Source organism: Pteronotus mesoamericanus, unplaced genomic scaffold (genome assembly GCF_021234165.1).
Source record: "Pteronotus mesoamericanus isolate MK-2021 breed Mesoamerican mustached bat unplaced genomic scaffold, CSHL_Meso_final scaffold_651, whole genome shotgun sequence".
Lineage (NCBI taxonomy): Eukaryota > Metazoa > Chordata > Mammalia > Chiroptera > Mormoopidae > Pteronotus > Pteronotus mesoamericanus.
In genome coordinates, this window is record NW_026555325.1 from 23841082 (window position 1) to 23860661 (window position 19580).

The window sequence follows — 19580 nt, forward strand, 5'->3', positions numbered from 1 at the left end:
AAAACTCCTGAAATGAAGAGTATATGCTTCCTTACAAGTCACTTCTTCATGAACAGCCACAATTTGCCTTCCTCCTTCAATGACACTATTGAAAACATTCTTGTCATGATTATTAGTAATTTCTTTTAAAGACTTTTTATTACAGGATGTTAATATTTAGGACATTTCAGAGCACCTTATACTTCTAATCAGATTTTTGGTAACTGGTGTTAAAGTATTACTTGACTATTTTTCTCATACTGGCTTTCAGGCAAAAGTACTACTTAGTCATTGCTTAAGAAACATAATCTGACTAAATGGTTTATACTTAATATCCTGAGACATCAATACATGTAATGCTTCTATGATAGTTTCACAGCTGTCTCAGGTGGCTTTGGCAAGTTTGTCTTCTTTCAGTTGTGTGTTTCTAAACCCAATATGAAATTCCCTACTCCCAGCTGGGCTTTTGACTTTTAATTTTTTAGACAAGTCAAAGGCCTGACCGGTGGTATAGTCTGCATTAGTAAGCAAGCTAGAGGAATTCAGAATTTATTCCACAAAAGCTCAGGCAATTTGCAATCCAAAGAGGAATTGAAATATGAGACTTCTAAGGCATAATATTGTTTTTAGTGTACACCAAAGCCTTCTATTTTATTAAGTAGGATAGTCTGGTACTCAGAAGGTCCTTCATCCTGCGGTTTGCAGCCCTTAGGATATGTGGTGAAAGCTTCAAGATTCACATTCCCTGCAGAAACTGTTCTTGTGGGGTGAATCCCTGCTACCAACGGCTCCTGGAACTGCTGACTGAGCGTCTGAGTACTAAGTCAGCTTCAGAAAGCCAGCAGCCATAGCCGGGCTCGCTACGATTCTGGCCAATTGCATTTCCTAGGCGGCCAGCCTGTTTGGTGTTTTATTCACAGCCATGTACTCATCACATGCAGCAGCCTGAGCGTTTTACTCGGGTTTCAGTGCCGCCTACAGGCAAAGCCAAACTGTCCATAATGGTCATCGTTTCACCATCCACCTTTCCCCTCGTCAAGCCCATCACTGATCGGATGTACTCCCCCATTTTCAGTAGAGCCAAGGCCGAGATTTTGCAGTTCTTAAAATAATGGTGACTCCTCACTCCGTAGTCCAGGGCTTCACGCTAAGATTTCTTGCTGCCGTTTCTCGTCGTTTTTGTCGATTTCATCCACGCTCTGGGCTTGGACATCGTCATCGCCACAAATCAAAGTAGCTGCCTCCACAGCCAAGACGAGACCTTTCCTTTAGATCGTCGGATCCTCTGCACCACAGGTGCGGACTCGTGCAGTCCTCTCAAGGCAGCCGTGACACTGCTCCAGGGTTCTTCATTCTGTGGATCTGGCCACCTCTTTTCGGCCTTTGGAGAACTGGCTCAGATCCAGAAACTGAATTAGGAGTTCTTCATTTTTTAGTATGCGCATCGCTCTCAGCCTCCAGTTACCTGTCTTTAAATTATTTTCTTGGTACTGAGTAGTACCTCTGTTGGCTTCACTCTAATTTTCCAATAGAAACTCCATATTCTGTTAACCAACTTTATAACCCTACAGGGTAGGGCAAAAGTAGGTTTACTTTTTGTATGGAATATAATACAATATTGTTCATATGAACATAATACAATAATAATACAATAAAAAACTTGTGTACTCACAACTGTAAACTCACTTCTGCTCTACCCTGTACAACTCGGCACATCCAGACTTCCTTGGCTGCCATTCCTGCTTTGCTGTTTATTATAATTATCACTTTCCCGTTTCTGTCAGTAGAGCGCTTGCCTGTCTTTTCTTTTGGCTGTCCTCTTCTCCCCACCATTACTTGCGGACCAGGCTTATGGAGGAGAGCGATGACTAGATTATTTGTGGTGAGGCTCGTGCTCCTCTTACCAGCGTATTCACTGTGGCTTTGACACATTAAGTGGTGTGTCATCTTGGTCTTCCAATGGAACATAATTAGCTGGTGGGCCTTTGATCCCTCTATTTTAGTCCATACACTTCCCTGAGCCTGTCAATCCTACCTACCATTGTCTTCCACAGCCATTCTGGCATTTCAGCTTCACTCAGTGTGAGCCATCACTTTTTCCATGTTTCTAAGGAGCCACCCTAATAACAAGTTCACATAATCTCCCAGGAGACCTTGCCAGGCTGTTAAATTCTTCATCTTGAGGAGCATGGGGGGTATGGGGAGATGATAGTTAAAGGGTATCCATTTCTAGCTCTAAGATGAATAACGTACAGAATGGTGGCTATAACTAACAGTGTTTTATTATATACTCAAACGTTGTGAAAGAGACTAGATCTTCAGTGTTATAACCATAAAAAAGGAAATGGCAATTATGTAAGGGGAAGATGGTGTTAAGTACCATTATTGTGGTAATCATTTCTCAATGTATATGTGTATCAAATCATTGTATTGTACACCTTAAACACAATATGTCAATAAAGCTAGAAAATAATTCTTCATCATGGGAGAATGCTCCTAAGCAAATAAGTCTTCCCTGTCCAATTTTATGTTCTGCTGCTCCTAATTAAGCACATTCAGAATCTAGTCCCACGTGTACTTGCCAGGTTTTTGTTGTTATATACTGGCTAGATTTTGCAGCTTCTTTTGATTATAGTTCCTTCTTTTCTTACAAGGACCAGCCCCTACTTGGCTGGGTTATGCTGTAAATTAATACTAATTATAGGCCTAGTAGGTAGGAGGGGAGGTGAGGCTAGGTCCTGAGGAGGGCATGTATCACTTTGCAGGACAGGGGACTCCGAGTTATCTTTTAGCACTTCGGATGGGGATGGGTGGATGTTGGGGTATTCTTAGCAGGGAGGAGGCCACTTCTGCAGACTCAGCAGGTTACGAGAAGTCTAGGGAGTCAAAATCTTTGTGGGTGTCCACCAAGATGTCCATATTCTATATGTTCCAGTTGAAGGTTTTCCCAACCTAGTTCCTGATCTTTACACACAGACCTGTTTTTGTTGTCCACATAATTGTCTTTGAAGTTCCTTTGCTCTGAAAATTAAATTCTGGACTTTTTTCCTCTGCCCTCTCCCTATGGGAGAGGAGAGCTTTTCGTGCGCAACTGAAGAGGTCCTCTGGCTTTCATATCTGGCTTTCAATCGTCTGTTAATTACCTTTATTTGCCCATTATCTATGGCAGAGCATTAGTGCAGCTTAGAAACACTGATCTAATCCCATTACCTGTATAGTTACTAGTTCCTCCATGCTAGTGCATTCCCTTCTATCAGGACATTTTCCTAATTCATCACCAGGCACATTTTTAACAACTGGATTGCTGCGTGGTGTTATTTGTGCTTGCTCACTCATTGGTTATGGCTGGGTTCCCATAGTAAGGCAGTTAGTGCTCTTCTTCCAAAGCCCCATCTTATTGCCTGCTTTTTTGAGACTACTCCCAGCACCAACTTCTATGGGTTGGATTCTCTGGAAGTTGCATTGTGGTTGCAATAGGAGTGCAAGATGTTTGTTAGGGAAGGATTCTTACTAAAGGCAAGGGGAAGGGGCAGTATTGAGCAGAGGAAGAAGCTGAACTGTTAGGTAGGCATGACAAAGCCTTGGCCAACTCACTGGGGAGCTCTAGAATTGTCGGGCCAAAGCTGTGCCTTTAAATCCCTGACTTGCTCAGTTATTGGATGTGGGCCATCTTCAAATACATATCATTTTTTGAGAGGTAGTTCTTTTCAGCTGAGGCAGTCCTTGATGAAGCTGACAGCTAGAGATGATCTGCTTGTCATTTTCCTTGTTGCTAGGTAACAAGTCCTTTCTAGGAGGGGGATCTGTGTGGTGCATCTCCATGTTTATCATAAGCTTCTAGATTTTTAAAATATATTTTATTGAATATGCTATTACAGTTGTCCAATTTTTCTCCCATTGCCACCCTCTGCCTGGTACCCCCTTTCCCTCCAGCATTCCCCCACCTTAGTTCATGTCCTTGGGTTGTACATATGTTCTTTGGCTTCTCCATTTCCTATGCTATTCTTAACACACCCCTGTCCATTTTCAACCTACAATTATGCTTCTTAATGCACCTTTATTCTTATTCTCCCCCTTCTCCCTTCCAGGTAACCCTCCATCTGATCTCCATTTCTATGATTCTGTTCTTGTTCTGGTTGTTTGCTTAGTGTGTTTTCTTAGATTCAGTTGTTGATAGGTGTGAATTTGTTGCCATTTTAATGTTCATAGTTTTGATTCTCTTTTTTTTCTTAAATAAATCTCTTTAACACTTCATGTAATAATGGCTTGGTGATGATGAACTTCTTTAGCTTTACCTTGTCTGGGACACACTTTATCTGCCCTTCAATTCTGAATGATAACTTTGCTGGATAGAGTAATGTAGGTTGTAGATGTTTGCTTTTCATCGTTTTGAATATTTCTGGCCAGTCTTTTCTAGCTTGCAAAGTTTCTTTTGAGAAACCAGTGGACAGTCTTATGGGAACTCCTTTGTAGGTAACTCTCTGCTTTTCTCTTGCTGCTTTTAAGATTCTCTCTTTATCATTAACCTTCAGCATTTTAATTATGATGTGTTTTGGTGTGGTCTTCTTTGAGTAACTTGTTTGGGACTGTCTGTGCTTCCTGGACTTGCACATCTATTTCTTTTGCCAAATTAGGGAAACTCTCATTAATTACTTTTTAATTTTTTAAAAAAGATTTTATTTATTTATTTTTAGAGAGAAGGGAAGGAAGGGCAAAAGCAAGGAGGAGAAACATCAGTGTGTGAAAGATATATTGATTGGTTGCCTCCCGCACACCCCTTAATGGGGGACTTGGTCCACAATGCAGGCAGGTACCCTGACTGGGAATCAAACTAGTGACCGTTTGGTTCACAGGCTGGCACTCAATCCACTGAGCTACACCTCTCAGTGCTCATTCATCATTTTTACAAATAAGTTTTCAATTTCTTGCTCTTCCTCTTCTCCTTCTGTCATCCATATGATTTGGATATTTGGCATTTGGAGATGTCCTGGAGGCTTCTAATACTATCCTCATGTTTTTGAATTCTTATTTCTTCTTGCTGTTCTGGTTGAGTGCTTATTTCTTCCTTACATTCCAAATAGTTGATCTGAATCCTGGGTTCCTCCCTTTCACTGTTGGTTCCCTTTAGATTTTTCTTTATTTTACACAGTGTAACTGTTGTTTCTTCCTTTAAGTTGTTGCTGTACTCAATGAGTTCTTTGAGCATCCTTATCAACAGTGTTTTGAACTCTGCATCTGATAGGTTGGCAATATCCATTTCACTTAGTTCTTTTCCTGAGGTTTTGTTCTGTTCTTTCATTTGAGCCATATTTCTCTGTCTCCTAAATTTGGCAACTTCCGGGTGTTTGTTTCTGTATATTAGGTACAGCTGCTTTGATACTCTGTCTTGGTAGCGTGGACTATTATAGAAGAGGCACCTATAAATTGTGTGGGGTGGAACCTTAGGTAATCTTCAGGATGGGGCAACATGCTTTACCGCTTTGTGGCCCTGTGTTTGGAAGGGCTCAGAGAGGGGACAGTGCCACTGCCTGGCTTCTGGAGGTTTGCCTGGCCACTTGCCCTGTTTCCAGTCATTTCATCCACTCCCTTTATGTGACTCTTACCCTTCCAGCTGTTGCCCTGGTGGTGTATCCCAGAGTGGGTGGGTTTGCATATGTTCTAAGAGCATGTAGGCCCTTTAAATGAAAATTGGCAATTTCTTTTGTCGCCCCAAACCCAACTGGTTTTTACACCCAGAAGTAAGGGGAAGTTATGTTGTTGGAGCTGGATCCCTGGGCTGTGTTGTGTGGCCTGGGGCTCAGATCACTTGCTCCCAAGGTATCCCTCCCAAATTTTATCTACCACACGTGAATGTAGGACTACCTGTTCTGCTGCTGCCACCATGTCTCTGTGCCACACTGTGTCTCTTTGCCTCTCTGCCCATCTCTGTGACCCTGTCCCTCCTACCCATCTAGATGAATGTGACTTCTTTAAATCCTTGGTTGTCAGACTTCCATACAGTTCAGTTTTCTGACAGTTTTGGATGTTATTTATTCTGAGGTTTAGTTGTAATCTCTTTGTGGTTGTGGGAGGAGGCAAAGCATGTCTATTTACGCTTCTATCTTGACTGGAATTCAGCTTCTAGATTTTTATTTGCCAGATTTAGCAAATAGTAATACAGGATACACTATTCAATTTGAATTTCAAGTAAATGACTAATAATATTTTCAATATATGTCTGTCCCCTATATTGCTTTATAGTCACTGAAGAAATGTAGCCATTATAATTGTAACCTGACTTAGGGTCAAATTAGGACTGATGACCAAAATTTCGTTGAATTTTGTCCTCATCTTCTCATGAAAGCCCAGATGATCTTTCACATGCATTCTTAAAATAGAAACTTACTAGGTCCCTCAGTCTCCTGTTGGACATTGATGCTGCCCTTTTGGGTACCTTTTTCTGGTACACCACAGACTGAATGGTTAGTTTGTGGTGAAGTGGTGGAGAATCCTTTTCTTCCCTTAGGGGTATATTCCATTACAAGCATACCAAGAAGTGTCGTCTGTGTCCAAATGTCTTATAGTGAACTGAAATGGCTTTTGCAAATTTGCTTAGAGACCATTACTCACCATTGGAATCACTCACAGGTTTATGGAGGGTAAGTTTGGAAACATGGTGTATTGAGAATTACTCTTTTCTTTTGAACAGTAAGATTTTTATTAGTTCTCTGTGCCTATTTCTTCTTTTAGATTGAATTTTTTCCCCCCAGAATGATCCTCATTGCCTGATAATAAGATATTGTGGAGTGAGGCAAGATATGTCACCTAGAACTTTCGTTAGGATTCAGATTTTAGCATGTTCTATGAACTAGATCAGAAATCGTTTTGCTTTAAGTTTTGCTAGTTTAAGTTTTGCTTTCTTCTGAAGAAAGGAGGATTTTTGAATTAGTGCAAAGCAAGCATGTAATGGAATACTGTATTGCCTATCTCAGATATTGATTCTATAACCTGGCTCAATAAACTCATGTACAATTCTGTGGAGAAAAATGCTGAATGTGGTAACTGAAGAAGCTTTCACAAGGGACTCTCTGAGTAAATGGGAGCAAGTACCACTCCTCAGGATCAGGTGCTAGAGCATGGCAGAGTGAGAACATATTTCTCTGATAATTTAAAAATCGTAGCGGTAGGAGGATTGGATCATAGCACCTTAGGCAGCATTGCAGTCATTTCATGGTGGGTACCAGGAATATGGCAAAAGCTAGAAATCCTTAATGTAGTTTTAAGGCAGCGAATATGTTGAGTGAAACAGGAGAAGAAGAATGATAGACATTAAGGTAAATGTATTGAGTAGGCACTGAATAATATTTACTGAATGCATGGGTGAATGTATGACCGTTGCACACAATAGGAGTAATTTCATAAATAGACTAGCAATAACCATGCAAGTGAACTCATTTGAGGGACTTTAGGAAGGCTGTTTTGCTGCAGTTTATTTTTCTCATAAGGATCATCACATTGCCTAAAATTCCATATTAGAGGTCCTTGCTGTGGGTTAAGGCACTACTTTCTATATGATTCCTTATTAAACTGAAAAAAAGAAATCTTCAAAAAAGCTAATAAATTACCTGCAATCCACAACAGCACACAGATTTATACTTTAGAAAATCCCCCCCTCCTAAAACTGAAGGGAAGTAATGAGTGTGGGGCGAGGTGTTTGATCAGAGGGAGGAGAGAGATAGCTTAAGCATTTTGGTGGGGAGGAAAAAGGAATTTCCTAGGAGGTCTGGCCCTATTTGTTACCTTAGATAGGTGGTTTGAAAATTGCAACCCTTAATGGGAAGACAGAGAATTGAAAGAAAATAAAAAAGAAAAAATTACTTTGTTATTTTTTTATTAAAGAGGAGACCAAGAAGCTCATTGCCTATTATTTTTTTACACAACTTGAGGAAAGTGGCCATGGATTATTCCTTCCATATGAAGCTTCATGTTTTATACCATGTGACTTGATATTCTGGCCATAAGAGACTGGGGACCAGGGATTGGTAGTATAGCAAAGACATGCATCTGGGTGCCTATTGGGCCATCTGGTCTGAATAGACACTCTCAATTGAATGGTGATTAACCCAGACAAGGGAAGTCTCTCTGAGGAGTTTTAGAACTCTGGACCAATGGAAACAGAGTCAGTAGAGAGAAAGGCAGACAGAGGGACGCTGAGTCACAAGAAGTAATTAGTTTACTAAACAAGTATTGAGTATCAGTTATGTGCCAGATAGTACTCCAAGGTACTGAAGATGCAGTAGGTAACGAAAGTTCGTCTTCATGGGTTTATGTTCTAGTTGGTGAGACTGGCAAAAAAATAAAGAATAATTGTATAATATTATTTCAGATAGTGACAAATCCAGAAAGAAAAATAAATCAGTGAAGGGAATAGACTTCTTCTCTTAGATTGGGTGGCCAAGGAAGGCCTCTTTTAGGAGGTTGCTGAAGAGAGTGATCTAGATGACCTGAGGGAGAGTCATGAGAACCTCTGGGGGAAGAGTTTTTATAGGCAGAGAAACGCTTTGAGGCTTTTGAGGCAGGACTATTGCTGGTCATGTCTGAGGAGCAGCAAGAAGACAGCCAGTGTTGCTGGGGAAATGGAAGATAGTTAATGAGATTGGTAGCTAATGAGATTGAGATGTATCCAGGGATCAAATTATATAAAGCCCTATAAACCATGGTGAGGCACTGTTTTGTTTTAAATGTGATGGGAAGTTATTGGAGAATTTTGATCATGAAAATGACATGAAATGACAAGAATTTAGGAGGCTGTGTGGAGAACTGACTAAGGGAGAAAAAGTGGAAGTCGAGTGATGGGTTAGAAAGCAATCACAGTAGTCCAGGAGATAGGTAATGGTGGCTTGAAATGGGGTATTAACTGTGGGAATCTTAAAAAGTGATTGAGTTCAGGCTATATTTTGGATCTGGAGCAGTCAGGATTTACTAGTGGTTTTGTTGTGGCATGTGAGAAAGAGTAGACTGAAGGATGACTTCAAAACTGGCAGAGTTACTATAAGACAAGGCAATACATACCTGAGACAGAGGAGATTACAAGATAAGCATGTTGTCAGGGCCACTAGTTGGTTACTAGAACTGCTACTTGTCTTTAAACTGCTGTTGTGTTCTGGACAACAAGGAGCTATTTTTACATGTCTCTGTGCTTTCTGGTTGTGTGGCAGCTGAGCTAGTTTCCTTTCTTTCCTGTGTTTTCTTGCAGCGAGCCTGCATTACCTCAGTACATCTATAGTCCTTGCAGCATGAAAGGCCCTAGATTTTGCTGAGCATACCCCAGGTTCACATACATATTATTCATATTTATAATGCTTAATCCAAAGTCTTGGCAGCATTATCAAACATTAACCTTTAATATTAACTCTGGTAACTCAGTTTAATCCTAATGCTTCATGTTTTAATAACAGTTTTACAAAGCAAATTTTAAAATGTTTGAAATTAAAAAAAATCACCTGAATGGAGTCATGCCATGATTTTATTAAAAATTATTTAGTTGTTTGAAGAGTTATTTTCAATACTCTGGCAACAGGGTAACCTCCTTGAGAACAGGAAATCTGTTTGTTCTCTGCTATATCGTAAGTGCCATGCCTGGTACCCAACAAACAGCTGAGTAGATGTGCAGCGGATCTTATCTTAAGGAATGAATGAATTGATGTATGCTAACACTTCATTTGTACTGTTTAATTTATATATCGCGTCTATCACATTTTTCTCCCCTGGAGTACTCTGAGATATTTAGTGATTTGGCACAAAACTTCCTTCCACTCAATGTAGTCATTGATTAAAAAAAAAGATAGAACTACAGAGGGTAGATTTCAACTTATAAGTTTTGAGCCAGAAACTTATTTTGGCTTAAATTGTAGCTGCCATTTGTTTACTTGAAAAAAAAAAACTCCCAAATTTTGGATGTTACATAAAAATAAACATAAATAGAATAAGAAGAGGTTTTTTTCCTTTTTGTAACATCTTTGTGCAAATTATTATTAGTATTGCTAATCCAAGAGCTTAATCATTGGCATGATACCTGTGTCATCACCAGATGCAAACTTTCTGAACCTAACAATAAATAAATGATTTTAAATAATTTTAGTATAATTTTAAAAAGAAACAAAAATGTAAGCATTTTCCCCCAAGCTAGCTCATTGGTCCAAAGATAACCCATTTATAAATGAATCTTTTAAAAATGCGCCATTGTGTTTCTAAGTTACAGTTTTCCTTTAATGTAAAACAAAAATAGGTATCTGTGAATGGTAGTTGTTATGAAAACAGAGTTGTAGTGGATGCCCTGACATAATCAGAAAAAAAATAGAGAAAGATTTTCAAACAAACTCAATCCTTAAGACAAGAAACTAACTTTTGTTAAATATGGAAAACTACTACCAGCCACATCTGTCAATGAAGTGTTTTTTAGACACGCTTAGGATAAAGTAGGTTGTGGAGACTCTAATGGAACTTGTAAAAGTATAGTGAGTTACAGATATAAAAACTGGTATGCGAAGTTGGCCCACAGCTTTTCTTGCCTGATATTTAGTTTCTACTACTAGAACTAAGGAATATGTTATAAGAAGGCTTTCTCTCATATTTGTTTTAAAAGGTTAGGTTTAAAACATTGCAAATTTCCTTAAGTTATATGACTCTATCATGTATCACTTTAAATAATTTTAAATTACTTATCATCAGTTTGTACTTCCTTGTGGATTACCGATTTTCCCAGCATCATTTGTTGAAAAGACAGTTCTTTCTCATTGAATGTTCTTGGCAGTCTTGTGGAAAATTAGTTGACCGTAAGATATATGGGTTTATACATGGGCACATTAATTCAATTTTATTGACGTATACAGTCAGCCCTCCATATCTGTGGGTTCAGGTCCATAGATTCTGCCAACTACAGATTGAAAATGTTAAAAAATAGTTACCTTCTTGCTGACCTCTACTGTGTAGTTAGGGCTATGATGGTTGCTTCTGCAATGAGTATGTACAGACATTTTCCTATTATTATTACCCAAACAATATAGTACAACTATTTACATTGTATTAGATGTTATAAGCAACCTAGAGATGATTTAAAGTATATGGGCAGCTGTGATAGGTTATATGCAAATACTACACCAGGGAATATAAGCATCCTTGAATTTTGGTGTCTGTGGGGTCCTGGAACCAACCCCTGTCAGATAATGAGATACAAATAATGTATATCTGTCTTTATGCCTATACCGCACTGTTTTGATTACTGTCACTTTGCAGTAAGCTTTTAAATAAGGAGATATAAGTTCTCCAACTCTGGCTTTCTGTTTCAAGATTGTACTGACTATTTGAAGTCCCTTGCAATTCCATATGAATTTTAGGTGAAGCTTTCTAATTTCTGCAAACATGGTTGTTGGGGTTTTTATATGGATCGCTTTGAATCTGTAGTTATTTTGGGGTAGTATTGCTATATTTTTAGGATAGCAATAGGATAAAAAGACACTGTCTTTTTATGTTTATTTAGATGTTTTCTAATTTCTTTTAGCAATACTCAATTGTTTTAAGTGTACAAGTCTTGCAATTGCTTGCTTAAATTTATTCCTAAGTATTTTATTCATTTTTGCTGTCATAAGTGAAACTGTTTCTTAATTTTTCTTTGGATTGTTTATTGTTAGTGTATATAAATGCAATTGATTTTTGAATGTTGATCTTGTATCCTGCAATTTTGTTGGATTAGTTTATTAGTTAATTTTTTGTGAGATTGTCATTGCAGATCATTATGAAATGTGTCTATCCAATTAACGGTTCTGGAAAAATTGATTAACCATACAAAAAAAAAAAGCCCTGGCCATTGTGGCTCAGTGGATTTACTGCTGGCCTGTGAAACAAGGGGTCACTAGTGCTATTCCCAGGCAGGGCACATGCCTGGGTTGCAGGCCAGGTCCCCAGTAGGGGATGTGCAAAAGGCAACAGCACATTGATCTTTCTCTCCCTCTCTTTCCTCCTCCCTTTCCCTCTAAACATAAATAAATAAAATAAGAAAAAGAAAAAGACATTGAGCCTCTAATTCTTACTACATGGACAAAGACAACAGGGGAGGGAGAAGGATGGAAAATGGAAGGTGGAGGGTGGGTGGGGGGGAGAGTAGTGGGGGGAATGGGGACAACTGTAATTGAATAACAAAAAATTTTTAAAAGTCAGTGATAATTGCATGAAAGACATGGGAAAGGCATAATTTTAAATCTTTAAAATAAAAATGTAAGGATATTTTTATGACTTTTGTATAGGAAAGAATTTCTTATACATACTAAAATATTAACCATATATAAAATAAAAGATTAATAAATATGACTATAATAAAATTAAGAACATAAAAAGAGTCTGAAAAGACAAACCCTATCCTGGGGGAAGAAATTGGCATAGAAATTGGCATTTTTTTTTTTAGTATCAAGAGTATGTAAATAATTTTTATAATTCAATAAGACAAGACACACTATTTGAAAAAAGAGTGAACATTTCTGAAGAGATATGAATGGTAAGGAAACTTTTGGAAAATATGTTAAATCTCATTAAATTATGTTACTGTAATATATTATTATATTATCCATCATAATCTATTGCTGATTACAATGAGATATTATTTTTATTCCAATTAGTTCAATAAAATTAAGTCTTGCAATCCAAAATGCTAGCAAGCATTTGGAGGAAAAATAACTTTTATATGTTGCTGGTGGGAGTGTAAATTGGTAGACTCCCTTCAGAAAAAACTTTTTAATTCAAAATTGAACATGTTCATATCCTAAAACCTACCTATTCCATCTAGGTATTGGTTTTAGATAAACTCTTGCACAGGGACACCAACATACATGAACAAAATATATTTAAAGTAACATTGCAATAGTAAGAAACTGAAAACAAACCAATTGTTATTTGACAGGAGAATGGATTAAGAAACAGTGCACAGCAAGAATGACTGTAATATAGTTTCACATAATAATATGGATGGATCTTAAAAACAGGAGGTCGAGTGAAGAAATCGTCATACAGTTTAATATCATTTTAAAAGAAAACTTTTAAAAAAGGCAAAACTAAAGAATATATGGTTTAGGGATTCATATAAACTTTTTTTAAAAAATGAAAGCAAAAGAATGATAACATTCAGGTTAAATTACTCTGAGGGAGGCAGAGGGGTAGATCAGAGAGGAACATAGATCGTTTTAATGTTATTGGTAAATCTCTCATATTAAAAATATGTGGTGGGCTCATATATCTTTTTTTATGTATCACATATCAAGTATTTCACAGTAAAATGAAAAGAATATGAGATATTTCTGTTAAATGCGATATTGCATTCTTCTGTATGAATATTCATTACTGAGAATGAAAAATAATAGTTACCTTTAAAATTCCTTTTGTTTGATATTGAAAATAGTTTAATATCCTAAAAGCTGCAATGGTACTACTTTTAATAGGTCTTTCCTTGGGGGAAAAAGGTGTTCTGTTTCTCCATCTGGTTAGGCTAATGGGCATTTCCTAATTTCTTTTCTCCGAGCCATTTACATGGAATGGTCTCTAAGAGGCTACACCTGATCTGAATCTTTTAATGGTCATTGACGTGAGTCTTGGTACTGATTTTATTTCATTTGATATAGGATCATAGAATTCATTCATTTTTTTTTACCTTAGGATGAATTTTATGTAGGAGGTAACAGAGTATTAATCTTTTATTACTGTTTCATTAAGGATTTTCCACCTGTCATCTTTTAGTAATGTGCAGGTTTACAAATTGTATGAATATAATTGCAAGATAATAATGCGATGAAGGTATTTTCCCCCTATAATACAGAGACCCAGCATCATTACAAAAACATTCTGAACTGACCTAGGCACAATGTAAAGACTGTAAAGTCTGTTGATTTACTATAATACACAGCTCGGAGAAGCAGCCACCAAATTTTTACATGGTGCAATTCTTTGATAACTAGTTGTGAATAATGCATTACCACGAACTATGAGCTAAATTTATTCCTAAGAATACCTCAAAAAGATAGTTTGGACTTTATGGTGACTCTTAATTTCTAATTATGTCAGGGTACTGCAGATATTAGTTGAGGAAAAAGGGATAAACAGGATAAAAAGACTTTTCATGAGTATGTGTGTGCTTGTGTGTGTGTATGCACACACATGTGCTGACTCAAGGCAAAATTGTGAAGCAGACAAGACTTGTCTTTAGTGTTAGATAAGTCTCTCCAACCCATACACCTTTGAAATTTGTTTATAACTTGTTTATTTTTCCAAGATTTCTTTGCAAATTAGGCAGATACACACACACGCATACACATTTTCTTGTCTCCTTTCTTACGAAAAGGATAGCGTGCTTTGTGTCTTGCTTTTTTTCACATAATACGTCCTGGAGATCATTCCATGGTGGTACAAAGATTTTCCTTATTCTTTTCTATGGCAGGATGGTATCCATCCATTTTGTGGAGGTACCATAGTTGTTAACCTGTTATTTTTAAAGGCTAGATGAGTTATTTTCAATTTTTGCTGTGCTAACTAATGCTACATTGGATAACCTAGTGCACATATTGTTTGTGTATCTTGAAGCACATCTTCAGGGAAGATTGCCAGGGCTGGCACGGCTGGGTTGAAGAGCAGACACATCTGTAATCTTTGTGATGCTACCAACTTGTTCTCAATAGCAATCACATCATTTTGTAATCCAACCACAAAGGAGGGTACCCATATCTGTACAGACTGACAATGGAGTGTGCTATCAAGCTTTTGGATTTAGCCGATCTCATAGATGAAAAATGTATCTCAGTGTAGTATGATTTGCATCTCTCTTATGAGATAGGTAGAGAATATTTTGTTTTAGGGCTATAAGTATGTTTATGTGTGTGAACTGTTATTTTTTCTTTTGGTATATATCTTTTATGTATTTACACATATATAAGTATATATTTTTTTGCCATGCAAACTTATTTTTTAATTATAAAGTCAAACTTGTCAATTTTATTTTATTTTATGACTTTTGGATTTTAAATCGTAGTTAGAAAGACATTCCCATTTCCAAGTTATAAACATATTCAAACATAATTTTTAAAAAATTAATTTCCATTTATATGGTTTCTTTTTTTCACAATCCTCACTGAAGATATTTTAGAGGGAGAGGGAGACAAGGGGAGAGGGAGAGAAACATCAATTGGCTGTCTCCCATCTGCACTCCGACTGGGGACTGAACCCACAACCTAGGTATGTGCCCTGACCAGGAACTGAACCTGCAGCCTTTTGGTGTACAGATGATACTTCAACTAACTGAACCACTCAGCTGGGGCTGGTTTTAGTTTTCATAATTTGATCTCTGTGCCATTTTGAGTCTATTCTGTACTGACCCAGTTTTATCTTCTTCCAAATGGTTGTCCAATTGTCCCAGCATCATTTATTAAAAAGTTCTTTTTCCTGATGATGTGACATGTCACTTTAATGATATACTAAAATTTGACATGTACATGGGTCTATTTTTAGAAATTATAATCTATTCTATTGGTCTAGGTATGTCACTAAATAATAGAGGATTTGTATTGTTTTTATTTATTTATTTTTAAAGAGACGGGAAAGGAGGGAGAAAGAGAGGGAGAGAACATTGCTGTGTTGCACGACACCCACTGCACCCCCACCGGAGACCTGGCCTGCAACCCAGGCATGTGCCCTGACTGGAAATCAAACCGACGACTCTTTGCTTTGCCGTCAGGCACTCAGTCCACTGAGCCACATCAAGCCCCGGCTGTAGTGTTTTTAAAATATGATAGGACTGGCCACCCTCACCCCTACTACTTACTCTTCTTTACATATAAACTTATAGAATTAACATCTTTAGATCCAAGAACAACTTGGTATTTTTTTGAGATTGTGTTAAATTAAACTTTAGGAAAATTGATAATCTCAAGAGCATGGTATATCTTTCTGTTGTTTACATCTGCTATTATGTATTTAATAAGTGGTTTATAGCTTTCCACATGTAGGCTTGCACATGTCTTTTTCAGTTTAGACATTTTTCTCTTATCTATTAATTTGTATATGAAAACTATTGACTTATGGTTTATTCTTACTAAATTATTTTATTATAGTTTTTCCATTGATTTTTCTTGAGTTTTCAGGTTATATCAGCATGTCATCTGGTAATAATTTTTCTGTTCCTCTCTGGTTTTTCTTTCTTTTTTTAAAATTGATTGAGCTAAAATTTCCAATGCAATTTATACAGTAACAGAGCTTGGCTCCTGACTTTAGTTAGAATATATTCACCCATTTATTCAGCTCCCCAAGGCTCCTTCTATGCCCCACCAGGTTTGCACATTCTCTGTGCTTCTACAAAGTGTTTCTCACCCATCTTCTTAGCCTTCATCCCAATCAAAATATGCCTGCCTTTGGCACACTCACTGAGGGCTCTGTTTTCCCTCCTGATTTGCAATTTTGTAAATGAGAAAAATTTGCAATTTTGTAAATGAGGAAAATTCTTTTGTATTCAGTTTTAGTCCTTTATCAGACAGCTTAAATCTAAACCTAATTCTTAGTAGTTTTTTAGTAGAAGTGGACAAAGGAATAATCTTTTTAAGTATTTTCTCATGCCTTAAGACTGCTATAAACACTTTACTCTGTCCCTACCATATTGTAAGATCATACATGTTTTCTATGGGCAATTAAGATGCAGGTTAAAAAAGCATGATTACTATCTTTCATGGCTCTTGACTAAGCTTTTCTCTTTCTCCTGTTTTGTTCCGAGCTTTATGCCAGCTGGCTATGTGCCTTTAATCTCCAAAGTAGCCACACTCTATCATCAATGTGAAGTTCTTTACCATAGAGAAGATTGAATAGGATAAAAGCTATGAAACAAATCTTATGAAGGTTGAATAAAACTGAGATGAGCCTTACTATAGGGAAACAAATAATTTAAGATCAAATTTAAATTTTCTCTTTAAAATTTAATCTCAAGCCTAATGTGAATAGCATAACATTTTTTTAATCAATGTTTCTGAAAAAAAGATATTTTTGCCCTGAAATTTCCTCATAATATGCTGTGCCCATTAAATTTGATTCAAAATGACACTTTGATGTATGAAAGGAATATGAAATATCAATCCCAAATAACCTAAAGTCTATGTATCAAAGATGGCAAATAGGTCTCATCTCATGCCAATTTTAATTGACTGGCTGCTTAGAAGATTACACTAAGAATGGTTCTGCAGTTGCTTCTTGGTTCAGCAGAAAGTGTGTTGTGATGTCTGCCAAGAGCAGGGATGGAGAAATAATGGCACAAGTGCCTATTTGAAACATCTCACCTGTATTTCAAAACCTTGAATACATGAGATGGGCATTTATGAACTATGATTAGAGAGTAGCCTTTTTATTTATGTTTGAAGTTACCTTATTGTCTGTAAAGAAATTTTATGTGTATTTTAATGTGCCCACATCTGAATTTCAGAAGGCCATCTTTTTTATGGTTAAAAGTGAAAATCACTAAAAAGTTATGAACTACTTTGTTGATGCCCCGGTAAGTCATTTATATGGACGATAGTGTAGTTGATCTCTTTCATGTGGTGACGATGACAAGCTATCACTCCAAGTCTTCACAAATTGGCTTTCATTAACTTGGGATCAAACCCTTAGCTCAGCAGACTTAGGAACTTAGTTTTGTCATTAAATTCAATCCATATGTCATGGGTAACTAACAATAACCAAGTTTATAAAGTTTATTTGTTAATTTGTGCTAATAACTTTAACTGGAACAGATACTGAAAAACTATTCAGCCTGATTAGCTCTTGATAACTTGTAGTTAGGTTACTTGTGAAGCCAAATCTTAATCCAAATATCAAATTATTGATTTATAATAAGAACTGTAACTGTCATTAGAACTAGAACTCAGATCTATGTGACTTGCCTGTCTTCTTCCTGTGGGCATACCTACATGGGAAGTAAAGTTATATTCTTTTTTGAGTATTAATTAGGACAGAGATTAATTTAATGTTTTTTTTTCAGTGGGTTTTGTTTTGGCAAACAGACTCTCCCATGTGTAAGTGCTTGAATCAGCAGTGCCAAAGTGTAGCTTTCTGAGGCTTCTTTATTTATATGTAGTTGATTGGCCAGTACTTTGATTGACATATTTAGTAAAGCATCATCATATAATTAAATAACAACCAAGTCTTTCAGTCCTGATTTCCATTTGCCTTTGAAGGTGACTTTGCATCTTTACTCTAGAAGACTATCTTACTTCTCCAACTTCCAGGTTCTTGTGGGAAGCCTCACTAGCTCCTAAGTACTTAGAATTCATCTTACTCTAAAGAACTGTATTTAGGCTTAGTTTTAAATGAGTAACCTGAGGATTATTTAGTTATCTCAATTGTTCAAAATACAGATACTGCAGAGTGAGGGAGGGGAGAGAAAGGTTATGAGTTATATGTAACAAAAAGAGAGTTTTTAATGGGTGTTAATATTCAGTAAAATCTTTCAGAAGTGCACTGCTTTTCTCACATTTTTTGCTGCATGCTCTAGCTTTAGCCCTCAGACCTCCCATGCAGACAGCACATATGTTCCATGGGGCTGTGCTGTTAAAGTTAGTATCTAATGGTGTGCGCTATTAATCTGTGGCAATTGTTTTAGAGAAGCTGAATTGGGTTTAGGATATAATCCAAACAGTACTGCAATGCTTATTAAAAATTTTTTTTGTTTCTTTTTCCTCATTTTATTTGAGACAATGTTTCTAAGATTTTTCTCCCTATAAAGCTCCACATTTCTCAAATTGCATTCTACTCAGCCCTGGAAAACAAAATCTGACCCCATTACCACAGTTTCATTGTAAATGCATACTATTAAGCTTTACAGCAATACACGGTTTTCTGTAGCAATTTCTAGTTGAGGAGCTCTAAATAGGTATAGCTTTCATGTCTTTCCTTTAATTGGAATAGGGGGTGGGAGGTTTAAAATTTAGTTTTGTGGTCCCTACTTGGCCTATGGCATGTCATAAAATTATAATTGGTTATGGTGACAACTATTCTTTTGTATAAAATTGTTACCATCGGGGTAAGTTCACAAATACAGCTTAAGGACTTACTGTTTCTTCTAATGAGAACTAGGGAGATTTACAAGCAATTTTTATTTTGACCTAGGAAAAAAAACTTATGGTTATATAGTAAGATAAATCAATATAAAACATAACCAAAAAGTGCATTTTTAAAATTAGCTATTTCTCAGTTTTGGAGTAGAAGGCGACCAAGGGAAAACTTTATTTAAGAACACTGTGCTGCACTTGGATCACATTTGTTATGTACCCGAAGACCATGGGCAATGTTTCCAAAAGAAGATGAGAAAAAGAGACCCCAATATTATTCCCTGTGATCCGAAGTTAGGGAAGTCTTTGAGGGACACGCAAGGAATCTCTGGGAGAAAAATGGGACCGGCGGACAAAGTGAAGCAGGAGCCGGAGTGCTGGCAGGTGGCGGCGGCGGCACAGGACGCGGTCTTCAAGGCAATGGGTTCTACAGCTGATTTGAACCAGTTTTAAGAATGGGAAGAAGTTGTGTGTATGGTCCCAGGCCTGAGCCCCAAGAAT

The 19580-nt window shown here is 37.1% G+C and overlaps 1 pseudogene; it reads right to left on the reverse strand.

Annotated features, from left to right (window-relative positions):
• Positions 1-392: 392 nt before the first annotated feature.
• LOC129061813 (COP9 signalosome complex subunit 5-like) lies at positions 393-1926 on the reverse strand (annotated as a pseudogene).
• Between the last annotated feature and the right edge of the window lie 17654 nt (positions 1927-19580).